Here is a 14,052-nt window from a genome sequence, read left to right on the forward strand (position 1 = left end):
TGTTGCTATTGTTGTGATGGGTACTGTGTGAGCTTTGGAAAGACATTTAACCTCTCTGTGTCTTCTCATCTGAAAAACTAGATGTAATAGTAATTATTGCTTAGGATGGTCACAAGGATTACATATGTAAAGGATTTTAAGGATTACATATGTAAAGATGACAAGGATTATACATGTAATATCTGTAAAGCACCTGGCACTGTGCCTGATACATTGCAGGCACTCAATGTTAAATTTCCTTCCCTTTCCTTCTCAGATCTCCCCCTACACAATCCATGACAAGAATCCCCTGGCTCCCTCGTGGACACCTAGCCCCAACATATAACTACAAAACAGAAGTATCTGTCCCTGGAGGTGGTTTTTCAAACTGCTCACCCTTGGAGGTGGCCACTTGTGCGGTCTGCCCACACCCATAAAAGGAAAAACTGTCAGGTAAGAGGCCTCCCTGGAGCGCCAGGGGGAAGCCGGCAGGTGCAAGACTCGCGGCTCAGCACTAGGGGGAGCAAGAAGCTCGGGAACACGCTGAGGGCCACGCCCAGAGGCTCAACTCCGGGTGCCCTAGATGCTCAGATGCGGCAGATCTAGCCGCAAGAGAAGGCTTCAGGAATGCTCAGAAAGGCCTCTGTGGAAACAAATGATGGGAGGAAATGCAGGGAGCTGTGGAGAGCCCACCTTCAGCCTGGTCCCTGCCTAGGGAGCCCTCTCAGGCTTCTAGACAGCGACCTCCAGATCCCTGCTGGAGGAGCTGGGCGGGGGCTCTAGGAACTGGAGGTAGGGAAGGCAGGCCAGGTCACCTGTCCCAGTCACTCCAGCGTCTACATCTAGCTCACCCAGCGTCTTATTAAAGTCTCAGTGAGTCACAGCTAGGAGCCTTATAGAGCCCCAGGCGTTCAACCCCCAGGTGCTTAGCTGGGGGGCTGGGACCCAAGCAAGATCTGAGCAAAATATCCCAGGTAGTTTATAATAATCCCTCAGAGAGTTATCCTAATGCTTTAATGCCCGTCGTCTCACTTGTATATTCAGAAGTGACTATATAAGTTGTAAGCAGAGATGATTATCCCACTTCACAAGTGAGGAAACTGAGGTTCAGGTGAGTACCCATAGCTCTCCTCTTCCCTAAGTTTTCATTGCCACCCCACTATTCCCTCCTCTCTTGCTCTCCCTTGCTTTAAAATTGGCCCAAACTACATACATGACCCCAGGAATATTGCTACTGAGCTCCAAGTATTCCATAAATCAAAGTTTCAAATGTGTGTTGCAATCCCCATCTTTCTAACCACATCTAGCACAGTGGAGAGATGAGAGAACATAGTAATTATGAGGATGCATTTTGGAATCTGATCTGAGGGGAAAAAAAGTATTTTGTTTGTATTTATTGATTTGAGAGAGAAAGGGAAGGAGAGAGAGAAACGACTTGTTGCTCCACTCATTTATGCAATCAGTGGTTGATTCTTTTACATGCCCTGACCAGGGATCAGACCAATTCTCTAACCAAATGAGCTACCCAGCCAGGGCCTGAGTAAATATTTTATGTTCATCACTTAAGAATTCCATGATGATGGACCTCTTTGTGCCTCAATTTCCTTATCTGTACAATGAGAATATTCACATATATCTCCTGGGACTCTTTTAAGGGTTAAATGAGATGTACTGTAAAGTGGTTTTATAGTGACTGGCATATAGTAAAGGCTTGATAAATGGCTGCTAGCATATATAATTATCATGTAATCATAGAACTGAAATGATCTTCTGGAACTCATTCATTACTTTTATGCTATTTACCAATAAAGTCAAATGGAGTTAAGTGGGGATGCTACTTTGAGAAGGTTCGCATATGGGTTTGAATGCTCTCCCCTCCCCCCCCAAATTCATGTCCACCTGGAATCTCAGAATGTGAACCTGTTTGGATATAGGGTCTTCGCAGATGCAATGAGTTAAGATGAAGTCATACTAGATTAGTGTGAGCTCTAAATCCAATATGACTATTGTCCTTATAAGAAGAGGAGGCCATACAGAGACATCAAGACACAGAGGAAAGAAGGCCCCACGAAAACAGAGGCAGAGATTGGGATGATGCAGCTGCAAGCCAAGGAATGCCAAGGATTGCGGGGATCTACCAGAAGCTAAGAGAGAGGCATGGGGTGGATCTTCCCTCAGAGATCCTGGAAGGAACCAATTTGTCAACACTTTGATTTGAGACTTCTAGCCTCCAGACTGAGAGGGAATAAAAATTCTGTTGTTCTAAGCCACCCATTTATGGTAATTTGTTTGGGGAGCCCTAGGAAACAAATAGAACTCCAGGTACTTTTAATTCCAGTCTTTACTCCATCACTGCCTCCCCAAGCCAGCAATAAACATTTATGGAACATCTAGGAGGTTGACCGGTTTGGAGTAAAATTGATACAATCTATATAATCTTTAGCATTTCCTACTAAGTTATTGCCTGATGCACAGTAGGCATTTAATAAATGTTTACTGGCAAGTTAACAAAGTATCATATAAAAATAGTATACTGTCAATAAGTTTAAGACATTATGAACCCACTTTTGACTTCTGTGTACACCTTTGTACCCTAAATTTATTCATACATTTCGTATATTGAATCACAAAACTCAGAACTATCCCTCAGGGCTACAGCCTGAAGGTCTCCTAAGGTTCACAGCCCTGCTCATTAACTACCTCCAGGGGTTTTGAATTGAAAGTAAAGTGTTGACCCGGAAAAGGAAGGTACCTGTCAAAAAGGACTCCTTGTGGTTAACCGGGGCTCCAAACTCATAATTGAGAAGAGTCCAGCAGCCATTGGCCAGAGTTTAGCCACGCCATTCTGGCCGCGGCCCTGCTGAGCGGCCTTATGAAGCAGTTCCTGAAATAGTGTTTCAACCAATGGGCTGAGACCTGCCCACCCCCTATCCAATCGGAGGTGTGCAGCTATGTCCTCATTTGCATCTTTACCTGCCAATCAGAGCAGCTCCATAACAACCCATCAGAACGGGATAGGACGGTGCTATTTAAGCCAATCAAACTGTGAACATTTTGATTCCTCATTTGCATAAAAATGGACCTAGCAGAATCTGGCAGCCACTTGAAAAGAGGCAGCAGCCTCCCCTTTGTCTCAGGGGCTTGCACTTTAAGTGGGAATCTCGCCCACAACCCTGACCTGGAATCCAACCTGCATCTCCTGGACCATAGGTCGATGCTTAGTCGCTGAGCCAAGACTGCTGAGCCCCAGGCTGCTTTTCCCTTAGGCTGCATTCCCCTTCCCTTTGCAAACTGTTTACCTGAATAGTCTCCCACTCCACCTCACTCATGCCCCAAATTGGGGACTCCTGTTGGCATTGGATTGGTGGCAGAGACCTTTTGTTGACAATAGCAATCTGAATACCCTCAGCATTCTGAATCCTACAAGGCAAAGATGATCATTCTTGCTGGGTCAGGAGGGAGCCCCGGGAGCCAGGGGAGCTGCGGATTGCTATAAAGGGGGTAAGCCACAGAGCGCTACAGCCTGGGAATAGAATGGGTTAACAGCTACAAAGGGAAGGAGAGGAAGGAGGGAGGAGCCCATTCACTAGGACTACTCTTAAGAGTGACTCAGAGGCTGCAGAAAATAGCCAGTTCTCCCACATCTACCTCATTGTCGGGCAATGAGGCACTTCCTCATTGCACACCCATAGGCAGGGCGAGGCAAAAGGGAGGAGCAGGAAATGGGATTTTTCTAATCCATGGGCATATTCCAGTACCTGAACTGTGTGTGTAACCATTTCAGACATTTTGTTTCAAGGCAAGTCACTATTATTGAGCACCTACTATGTGCCTGGCCCTTCATCTTGCCTTTGAGATTGTCAGTCGCCTGAACACAGGGAATGATGTCTTTCTGGTTCTATATTTCCTACTTCATTACTTAAAAGACACTTGGGCTGCTGTTGAGCACCTCACTACAGTTGACCCTCTCAAGCTTACAATCAATAAGGGGAGGCAGGGACCTTTTTCCCCAGCTCTAATGCTGGTTTTTTTTTTTTTTTAATTCTCACCCAAGGATATTCTTTCCATTGCTTTTCAGAGAGAGTGGAAGGGGGAGAGAAAGAGAGATGAAAAGAGAGAGAAAAAAATGATGTGAGAGAGAACACACCAATTGGTTGCCTCCCACTCATGCACTGACCAAGCCAGGGATTGAGCCTGCAACCGTAGTATGTGGCTTTGGCTGGAATCCAACCTGGGACCCTTCAGTCTGAGGGCCGACGCTCTAACCACTGAGACAAATCGGCTAGGGCTCTAATGCTGATTTTTATAGTCATCCTGGCCCATTCTCTGGACCTGCCCTCCTTGTGAGGTGAGCAGAGAATATGGCATAGGTTTGGAGTCACACATCCTTGTTGGAAGTTCTTTCTTTCCCATGTACTAGCTCTATGACTACTTGATTTATCTGGGTCTCTATCGTCTCATCTGTAAAATGGGCACAAAACTGTCTATCTTATCGGTTAGGAAAGATTTATTATATAGTAGTGAAGATTAAATAAGATAACATGAAAGTACCTGGCGCAGTGATAACATAATAACTGGTTTACTTCCTTCCAACTTCCCTGTGATGGAACAGACTGACCACATCCCTCCACCACACTGTAAGCTGCAGGAGGCCAGGGCTTTATTTGCCTTGAGGACTATGCCTGCCTTGGTGAGTAGAGCACTAGGCTCCTAATACTGTCCTGCTTAATAATTAAGATTAGGAATAATGTGTTAAAACGTACAAACATTATTTTGGCATTATATTCAATGGTATTGTATTTAAAATAATGTGATTGTTAATCATATAACCAGCTGAATCAACCTGTGAATTGGAAAAGGGATCCAGAGACCTTGACCTCAGGTAGGGATGCTTTCTCTCCACTGAGTTTTGGGTCCGGGCAGGGCTTGCTGCCACCAGCAGGACCTGCGTCTCCGTGCTCACGAGAAGGGACAGCCACTCCTTGAATCCTCTGCGCTGTCCTTTGTTCCAGCTTCCCTGCAAACGCCACTGCCCACAGTACAAAGGGGCCCCCCCCAAAAGCCTCCGCGTTTGACAACCATATCGTGGAAAACCTTCACACGCACATGTGTAATTCCTCATTTGACTTCTACCTGGAAGGCAGGTCGGGCCGGGTTTATGCTCTCCCGGGTGGGGGGGTGTCCCCACGCCAGGGCCTCCGGAGCCAGCACCCCCTCTCAAACCGCACCTGGAAAGGAAAAGAAAGGGGGGCGTGTCCGGGCTTTTCTTCTTAGCGCCCTAGCTTCCAGCGCCACACCCACAAGCTCCTCCAGGCGAAGAGGGAGACGGCAGGGGAGACACGTTGCCGGGTTTTCAACCACTAATTCTAAAGCGGACCCCAAAGCCCACTTCAGACGTTAAGGTGGCCCATCAGTCAGGGCGCGCGCCGTTCCTGGGCTTCCAGGGCCCGGAGGGTAGAGCGCCCCCCCCGCCCGGCCCAGCCCCGAACCCCCCCGGAAGGTGGAAGGCGACAGAACCGGGCCCCGGGAGGCGCGAGCCCACCCCCCAAGCTCAGGCCGGGGCCCGGGAAAAGCTTCCTCCCGGAAGTGACGCGCCCTCCATCCCGGTCTGGCTCTTCCCAAACAAAAGGGATCTTGGGGCCCCGGGAGGAGCCTCGATGACATTGGAGAAGCCCCGCCTCCAGCGGGAGCGGATTGGCCGCGGGGCCGGAGGAGCGAGGCGCTGATTGGCCCTGGTGAATGCCAGTGCCCCCGCTGGCGGTTGAGGGGCGGGGCCTCAGAAGGCTGCGGATGGGAGCGGGCGGCGGAGGCGGCCGGGAGCGGAGCCCGAAGCGCCGGGAAAAGGTAGGAGCCGCTAGGGCTGGGCCTCGGCGGAGGTTGGGAGGCCGTGTTCCCGAGCGAGAGGCGAGGCTAGGACCACCGGGGCCCTCCCGCCACCGCCCCGGCTGCCGCTCGCGCCCGCGCCCGGAGGGGGCGGGGCCGTCTCCCACCTCCCGGTATTCCCCGAGGAGGCGGCTCCTCATCCTTCGGGGGTCCTCTCAGCTACTCGTTGTCCCCGTCAATCCCAGCGCCGCAGAAGGGGCTCCCCTGCTGACACCTCGCGCTTAAAGGCCCCCTTTGCCCAGCGCCTCAGCCTTGGGGGGGAGGGCGCCCAGGCTCCCAGTCTCTAGGCTGCCGCCCCCACCCCCATGTTGTCCCCCTGGGAGACCAGACATCCTTCCCCACACCTGCCCCCGCTCGCTTAGGTGGCTCCAGAGCTGGTTTCATCCGTTAGAAAAAATCAAAATAAAAAAAAAATCAGTGCTTTCCAAAAAAGAGGGATGGGGCGAAGCAAACATCAAAGACCGGGTCCGGCGGCCAGCTCCTGGGACGGGGCGGCCTCCCCCACTCGGTTCTTCCCGTCCCCCAGACCCCGACGCCCAGCCTGCCTCCCGACGCCCCTCGAGGCCTGCTCCCCAGTGGGGCCGGGAGCTCAGCCGCGGCCGGACTTTATTTTAGACTCTGGAGGAAGGAGAAATAGTGACTCCGCACCCCCGCGTCCCCCTTTGTACCTTCCCCGTGTTCCTCGGGGGAGAACCCAGCTTCCGAGGGATTTTTAGGTTTGAGCTGTGATTTCATGGTCGCTGCCCAGCCTGTGACTTCCCTGAAAACTTGGGGGAAGGCCGTGCCTTCCACTTCCAGGGGGGCGGGCGCGCCGGGGGTCCGCCGAGCCGGCCCTGCGTGGGCGGGCGCGCGGCGTGTATTGTTTGACGGTCGGCGCGCTCCCGGACGCAGCGGCCGTGATGCGTCAAAAAAGAGCGTAAGCGGAGAGCGTCGCGGCGGGAGCGTGTCTCCCCGCCGGCGGGGGGCTGCCGTGCTGCCCGGGGGGCTGCCGCTAACCCGGAAGGCACAGCCCTCTGGGAACAAAAGGCGGGAAGCGCCTGAAGAAAATTCAGGTTCAGCCGTCTAGGTTTAGGCTCAGTCTGGGCCCGTGGCCTTTGGGTTCCTCTTAGAGCCCCTCTTTTATGGTGGGTTTTTTTTTTCCTCTCCACGAGACACTGACACATAAGTGATGTTATTGTTTTTACAAGACCGGTATGGTCTTAAATCGCAGAGGTAAGGCTACATGAAACACAGTTAGCTCCAGCTGTTGTCGCAGGCGTGCGACTGCCGCACAGGGTCTGTCGTGTGCTCGTGAAGGCTTTGTCAAGCTGACCTTCATTTCAGCGGGTGCAAAATGTTGACGATTTTGGCCTCATGCGAATGCCATTGGACCCCTAGGAGTCACCTATTGCTGGCACTCCCTTGTAGTACACGGTTTGCCCTGTTTTCAGCTTGTCTCTTGCTTTCAATCTGCAGTCCATCTTACTACTGTTACCTACGGCTAAAGCTCAGGGCAGCGAGATGCAAGGAGCTGGAATCGCAGAGGGTGATTAGAATGGCCCTCTTTTACCTTCCTGATTAAACTTTCTAAAAGTAGACTTCCTGAAGGTAATTACTTTTGAATAGTTAGGTTCCAAGTTTTCAGAGCCACTCTCTGTGATTGTTTCCAGATCTCCAATAAAAACACAAAGAAGAAACTGTGTGGAGGGTCCTTCCAGCAAACACGGAGTGTACTGCTGTAGGAGGGTAAGACTGGGCCCCCAGCAATAGCAGGAGAAAAAAACTAAACGCAGGACAGGAAATCCCAAAAAGATAGATCTTGTTACATGAGCAGAGAACAGAAAATAAACTAAAGGTAAGAGACTCAGGAAACCAAAGTAGTGGTGATTGCCAGGGCCTTAATGAGCAGGGAGGAAAAAGCAGATCATGCAAGACCAGTCTGATACCCGCCTGGGTCTTGGAAATTTTTCCTTTAACTTTCTCAGCATTGTTTGATCATAGTAGATGAAGAAAAGCATTGTATGCAGAGAATTTGTATGTATATGTCTAATCTACCTCATTAAATTATAAATTCTTTGAGAGCAGGTAGTATGTGTTTGTTTTGTCTGTTTTTTTTTGTTTGTCTGTTTGTTTGTTTCATCTTTGTATTTTTCACAGTGCCTGGTATGTAGTTTGACGTAATGAGTGTTTGTTAAACTTAGTTTGAAGCTGCCACCTTAGGGTAGTCTGGAAAGGTAATGTTACTGATAAGATATGGCCCATCTTGTTAGTATAAACAATCCACGTTTTGTCTTGACTTAACTATATTTTCCCTATCTAATGTCTTATTAAACTCCAGTATCTTAAGTGACTCTCAAATACTGAATTTCCTATAAGAAAATAGCTGCTGGTTAGATATATAATTTTGCTATAATGAAATCTGAACCAGAAATATTAATGTAATCAGTGCCAGTCCTTGTAGGATTTGATTTTCCTAAGAATCTGACTCCAGAGGAATGAAGGGAATTTAGGAGAGCGCACTAGGAATTGATTGCTGATTTTTGTTAAGAATGGTTTGAGTGTTTGGTTTCCACAAGTTACTGATCTACTTTGGGATTTTTAAAATGGATTTTTAGTTGTTTTGTGCTTTTCTGAACTAGCACCAAGCAGTGTTGGGTCCCTGAATGGAGTCATCAGTGTGCCCAGTCCTCCCCAGGTTTGCATCTCGGCAGATTCTGGTTTGCAGAACTACCAGTGAACTAGCAGAACAGGACTGGAATTCTTGCCTTTTCTGAGTGGAGCAGGACGGTGTTTCTAGGGGTTGTCATTGAAATGGTGTTGGTGGAGTGAGATGAGAAGCAGAGTTCTTTCTAGAGGAAATTGGTCCAGTCTGTTGGTGGTTGACCCTAGGAATGGCTTGTCAGCCTGTTTCTAAAATCCTTTTTTTTTTCTTATTTCCTGAATGTTTGCTGCCAATAGCTAAAAAACAAGTCTTCCAAATTTCAGTTCAAAGCATTTCAGTGAGAAAAATGACATTTACTGTGAGGCTATAGAGTGGTAATTTGCAGCACAGGTTTTTAAGACAAAACCTGGATTCATAACACAGTTCTGCGCCTCTCACTATGTGAGCCAGGGAGAGAGCAGTTTTCTGTCTTCACCATATATCCCGGTTTCCTCAGCTGTGACATAGGAGATATATAGATATAGATACAGATACAGATAAAGATATAGGTCACTAAGCAAGTACCTGGCATAGAGGAAGCCCTCAGTAATTGGTAGGTATTATTGTCATTATTGTTAGCACTTAGCATGCATGTTAAAGAATTTTATATTAAATGTTTTTTACTACTTTAGCATGCTAGCAATGGTGAAGAATTAGTGTCTGGTTTTAGTTATTGGTTGGTTTTGTTTTAAATTCTTTGATGTATAGCTGAGATTCCTAAGCTTGTACATGTGTCATGATCTCAGACATGCAATGCAAGGATTTTTAGGAGTGTATGTGTCTGTCTTATAGTGTTTCATAATTTTGTTATGCAAATTATCCTCTTGAATTTTGGGGGCCCCCCAAAAAAGGCAAGGGATTCAGCCATCTGAAGTCTTGTCTCTGAATTGCCCTTATTGCACTCCAGACTCTACTGTCTTAAGTACCTCTGTCCTGAGTGACATAGAAATGGTTTTGTGGATACTGTACCTTCTGTGAGATTTAAGGGCTTTTCAATGGTAATTTTGATTAAAAGTGATTTTTGCCTTTTGAAGACAACTCCCCTGCTGCCCCCAAAGTAAGGAGCAGTGATCCGAACAACCAAAACATGTGAGAAGAAGCCACAGTGGAGGAGTTAGGAGTGGAGGTGGGGGAGGAAAACCCAACTGCCTGCCAAGCAGGCAGTGATGTAAAGAACGCGGTAGATGGCTCCTCCCTGCCAAGTGTTTCCCAACTGTATTTCAGGTAGGAAGCCAGAGGTTCCAATCTAAGTGTGTCATTCCCTGCTAAAGGAATCCTTCCTGGCTTCTGGAACCACAAAGAACGTAATCCTTAATTGTTACTATTGTTACGGAGTTCAACAGAAACCAGAAAGGAAGGTAGAACCCAGGATGAGGGGGTTTGCAGACAAAAAAGACTCCAGACCCTAACCCTGGGAGCATCTGCTTAGGTCCTTTGTGGAAAGCTGCTGGGGAAGGCTCGGCCATGTGTGCTCTGGGCCTGCTCTCCTTAGGAGGCGAGAGCCAAGAGGAGGAGAGCGGAAGGGGGCAGAAGTGGGGGTGAATTATTTCAACAAGAGTTAAGATCTGTAAGTTATAAAGGAGAGAGAAAAAGAGAAAAGACCATAGGAAAGAGAGAAGCACTAACTGCTGCTTTGGTGGGAGGGGGGCCTTCTTGGTGTCTGTTTAGCAGTCCTTTCTGTGCAGCACGTCATGGAGGATTGAGAACAGAACCAATCTGGCTCTTCACTGGTTTAATATTTGAGGGAACAGAAATGATCCGGTTACTTCTGTGCATTAGCTTCTTCCTGTTGCCTTCTGTTCTTAAATTGAAGGTACAGACATCTTCTGAAAAGGTTCTAGCCCTACAGACTTCTCCAGACCTTGAGCCTTCACCACACTGACTCCTCACACATTCCCCTTGGGGTCCGATTACTTCTCATTCAGCATGTCTCACATTTCAGTCATCATTTCCCCCTACCACCAGTTCCCTTTCTAACATCCCTGTTTCTGCTCATGGCATCATCATTTTAGTCACCCAGTCTTAAAACAACTCAGCTGACCTGGGATAATTCCCCTTCTTGCCTCCTTAAATGGAACTAGAACCAAATTCCTGTAAATTCTCTGTAGTCTCTTGCATCAGTCATTCTTCCTGCCGCCATGCTAGCCCACTCATTTTTGCTTCAGATCTATCCTGGGAAAGTTTTCTCCCGATTGCCCCTTCTGCTTCCAGTTTGCCTTCAGTCAGCTGTGTGCCTCAAGCCTTAACCTTCACCTGGTTAAACATGTTTAGTCGAGTCTCATTTTCTAGAAGATAAAGTCCAGTGTTGATGGCTGTCATCCAGGGTGCCATAGTATACATTTCTTTCCAACCTGCATTTTTTTTTTTTTTGAAGCCTCACCCGAGGATATTTTTTCCATTGATTTTTAGACAGAGTGGAAGGGTGGGGGCAGGAGGAGAGAGAGAAACAACAATGTGAGAGAGCCACATCAATTGGTTGCCTCCCACATGCGCCCCAATGAGAGGTGGGGTTCAATCCTGCAACCCAGGTACATTCCCGTGACCGGGAATTGAACCTGTCACCCTCCAGTGCACAGGCCAACACTAACCACTGAGCAACACTGGCCAGGACCCAATGTGCAGTTTTTGAGTATGCCTCTGAACCAGGCTGCTGGGTGCTAAGCTAAATAAGTTGAATAAGGCAGAGTATTTGTGCAGAAGAGCAGATATATCAGCTCTTCTGTATTTGTGAAACAGAAGGCAGATATATCAGCAGGTGAAATGACAGAATCAAATGTGATAACTGCTCCTGGGTTATGAATATAGACACATAGCTATTACATATATGAATATAGATACATACCTATGCATTTGACATAATGTAAAAAAAAAGCTATGATATTTTTAGAAAACCCATTTCTCAGTCATTACAATTTAAAATTGTGACTTGATTAAAAGCTGTAAAAATTCAGCAGGAGCAAAGGTGTGCTTTGTGCCCATATGCCAAAGTCACGTAAAATCAATCTAGCAGAGGACTGTCCTTCCTTCCTCTCAAGCAGTATCCAGATTCTGCTGGCCAAACTAGTAGTGTGCTTTCCCCCAAGCCTGTTTTCCCAGGAACTGGCCAGGCCATCACCTTGGAACTATCAGGTCAGAAGGAGTCAATTTCTTTTGATTTCTAAATTCGACACGTGAGTGATAGAAAATGATGATGAAACCAAATACATGTTCTCCAGGGATGAGAAGAGAAAACTGCCCAGTCGCTAACTCACATGAACCACTTAGTGCCCTCTTAGATTATTGTTATGCCCATCTTCTGGATGAGGAACTTGAAGCTCAGAGCTTAAGTGGATCAAGGAACAGTGAAGTGGCTGAGCCAGGACGCAGACCTAGGTCTGCTAGGCTCCTGAGTCCCTGGGCTTTCCACTACAACACTGCCTCCCAGGAGCATTACTGTCCCCAAAGAACCTTGGAGCAAAAACAGTTGCTAGGTCTGTTGTGGGTAATTTTCAACTGATACCAAGTTGTTAAAACTTTTAAAAAAAAATCAGTGATCTGGTTTAGAAGACAAAATTTAAAAAGCAAAACGGCATCATCTATTAGAGGCGTTTTGTGAAATTTGCAGTTCAGGGAGGGTCAGGTTAGGGGCACAGCCAAATCACAGATACCTTGATTGCCCATGGTTCGTTGTCCACACCACATGCTCTTTCTCTTCCGAGCTTGGAATCCTGGTGGAGCCAACAACTGCATCCTACAATCACATTTGAAGAGTGTTTATATTCCAGGCTGCCTCTCAGCCCATGAATCATTTTACTAGAAGTAAAATTAACCTACTTGTTCTTCCCTCCCTGTGGTATTTTACAAATCATCGCGGCATTATATCAGCAAAGCAAAAAGTTAGGGGAATGATGGACTAGTAGATAACATAGACAGACTGATAAATTTCAATGAAATCATGTTATTTCGTTTAAATTAATCCACCTGACAAATAGACTTGAAATGGTCCATATTTCGGGTAATTTTCTGATGTTAAAAGACATATCTTTTTTTATTTTAATGAAAAAAACACATATTAACATAAAAACTTTTATTCATTTTCATTAACATACATTCCAGTAGCTTACCTAATGTAGTTCTTCTGGTTTGGTCTTGTCTGGTGAAAATACTTGAAAGGGTGTAAACAGATATCCAGGCAGACAGACCTGTTTTTAACAGCGTTGTGCTAAATGTCCTCATTTTTGGGGAGAGATGTTTGAATGCTTGTTTACAAGCATGAGGCCACTTCCTTCTCTTCTTCAATATACATATAAATCCTGTTGGCAACATAGAGACAGTGGGAGAAACAGATGTACACGCACCGTGAGAGAAAGAGACAGGCATTGATACACAGAGATACACTGGAGATGCATCAGTCTGAAAACAGCTAAACAAAACAAAAACCCGACATCCATCATGGTGTCCCAGAAATTGGGTTAGACTGGATCTTAAAAAGACATGAGTGTTAGACCTAGTTGTGCTATTTAACTGTATTCTTCAGAAAATTAACTTATCTCTGGCCTCCATTTTCACCTGTAAAATGACAGTGCTGAATTAGATTCTCTCTGAGGTCCCTTCCAGCTTTGTGAATCACATGTGAGCTGAGGTTTTTCCACCACGCACTTCCTAAAAGCTGATAAAATGAGCAGGTCAGATGTGAACAGTGGTTACCGAGGAGCAGGGGTGTAAGGAAGCCTCTGGAATCAAATTACCTAGGTTCAAATCCCATTTAAATCACATACCAGGTATGAAACTGAGCAAGTTTGGTTAGCTTCTGTGCCTGAGGTTTCCCATCTGTAAAATGGGGGTGATGATGACTTCCTAAGTGGGTTAGGTCATCTATCACCTCAGATGGTTGTGAGGATTGAATTAACACATGTCAAATACTTAGAACACTGCCTGGAACACCTTAATGTTTATTTAGCTCAATAAATGTATATCTTTTTCACTATTACTATTATTGCTTGAATTCTTAGAAAACTGTGCTATAAAACTTTGAGGTGGTGGTGATTAATGTTGATAAGCTCAATTATATCATTAGTAATTCCTATACTAAGCATAAATCCATAAAATCTGGTGTCCGAGAATCTGCTTTGAATAGGGCACAGTACCATGTATTTGAGCAGACTACTGAAAGTATTTTATATGTTGACCTTAAAAAGTGGTAGCTTTGTCTCAGAACTGGTTTCTTGAGGCCCACTTCAAAGTCTGTATCAACAGTGTTGGATAAACAAGCATCTCACTCCCTTAAGACTGCTGTAATTTCTTTGTAAGTGCTCTATTCGTATTATATTTCAGAGTCCTGAAATTTAGTCTCTAAAACTGTTCAAAGCCATTCTGTTTTCTATAAAGCTGTCTGTAGTGTGGGTGGGAAAGGAGACTGATAAGACAAAGCAAGGCATTCTGCAAAACTCACGGTAAGGGGAAGGATAGGACCTAGTTCCTCTAACAGTCTTTACAGTTGTAAATGGCTAGCATGTTGTATTAGTAGTTTG

The 14,052-nt window shown here is 46.4% G+C and overlaps 2 protein-coding genes across 4 annotated transcripts in view; one reads left to right on the forward strand and one right to left on the reverse strand.

Annotated features, from left to right (window-relative positions):
- Positions 1-5,742: 5,742 nt before the first annotated feature.
- Positions 5,743-14,052, forward strand: part of CTTNBP2NL (CTTNBP2 N-terminal like) — a 41,948-nt gene continuing 33,638 nt past the window's right edge. Inside the window, exons 1-2 of one of the 3 annotated variants that reach the window (XM_081121290.1) lie at positions 5,743-5,823; positions 7,512-7,587. The gene's annotated coding sequence lies outside the window, so the exon portion shown is untranslated. The remainder of the gene's footprint in view (positions 5,824-7,511; positions 7,588-14,052) is intronic. The other 2 variants (XM_081121289.1, XM_081121291.1) reach the window with 2 other exon arrangements.
- The window catches only part of ST7L (suppression of tumorigenicity 7 like), a 124,495-nt gene continuing 121,355 nt past the window's right edge, over positions 10,913-14,052 (reverse strand). Inside the window, exons 17-18 of the transcript XR_013997705.1 lie at positions 12,646-12,834; positions 10,913-12,272 (exon numbers count right to left, since the gene is read on the reverse strand). The gene's annotated coding sequence lies outside the window, so the exon portion shown is untranslated. The remainder of the gene's footprint in view (positions 12,273-12,645; positions 12,835-14,052) is intronic.

This window comes from Miniopterus schreibersii (assembly GCF_964146895.1).
Source record: "Miniopterus schreibersii genome assembly, chromosome: 19".
Classification (NCBI taxonomy): domain Eukaryota; kingdom Metazoa; phylum Chordata; class Mammalia; order Chiroptera; family Miniopteridae; genus Miniopterus; species Miniopterus schreibersii.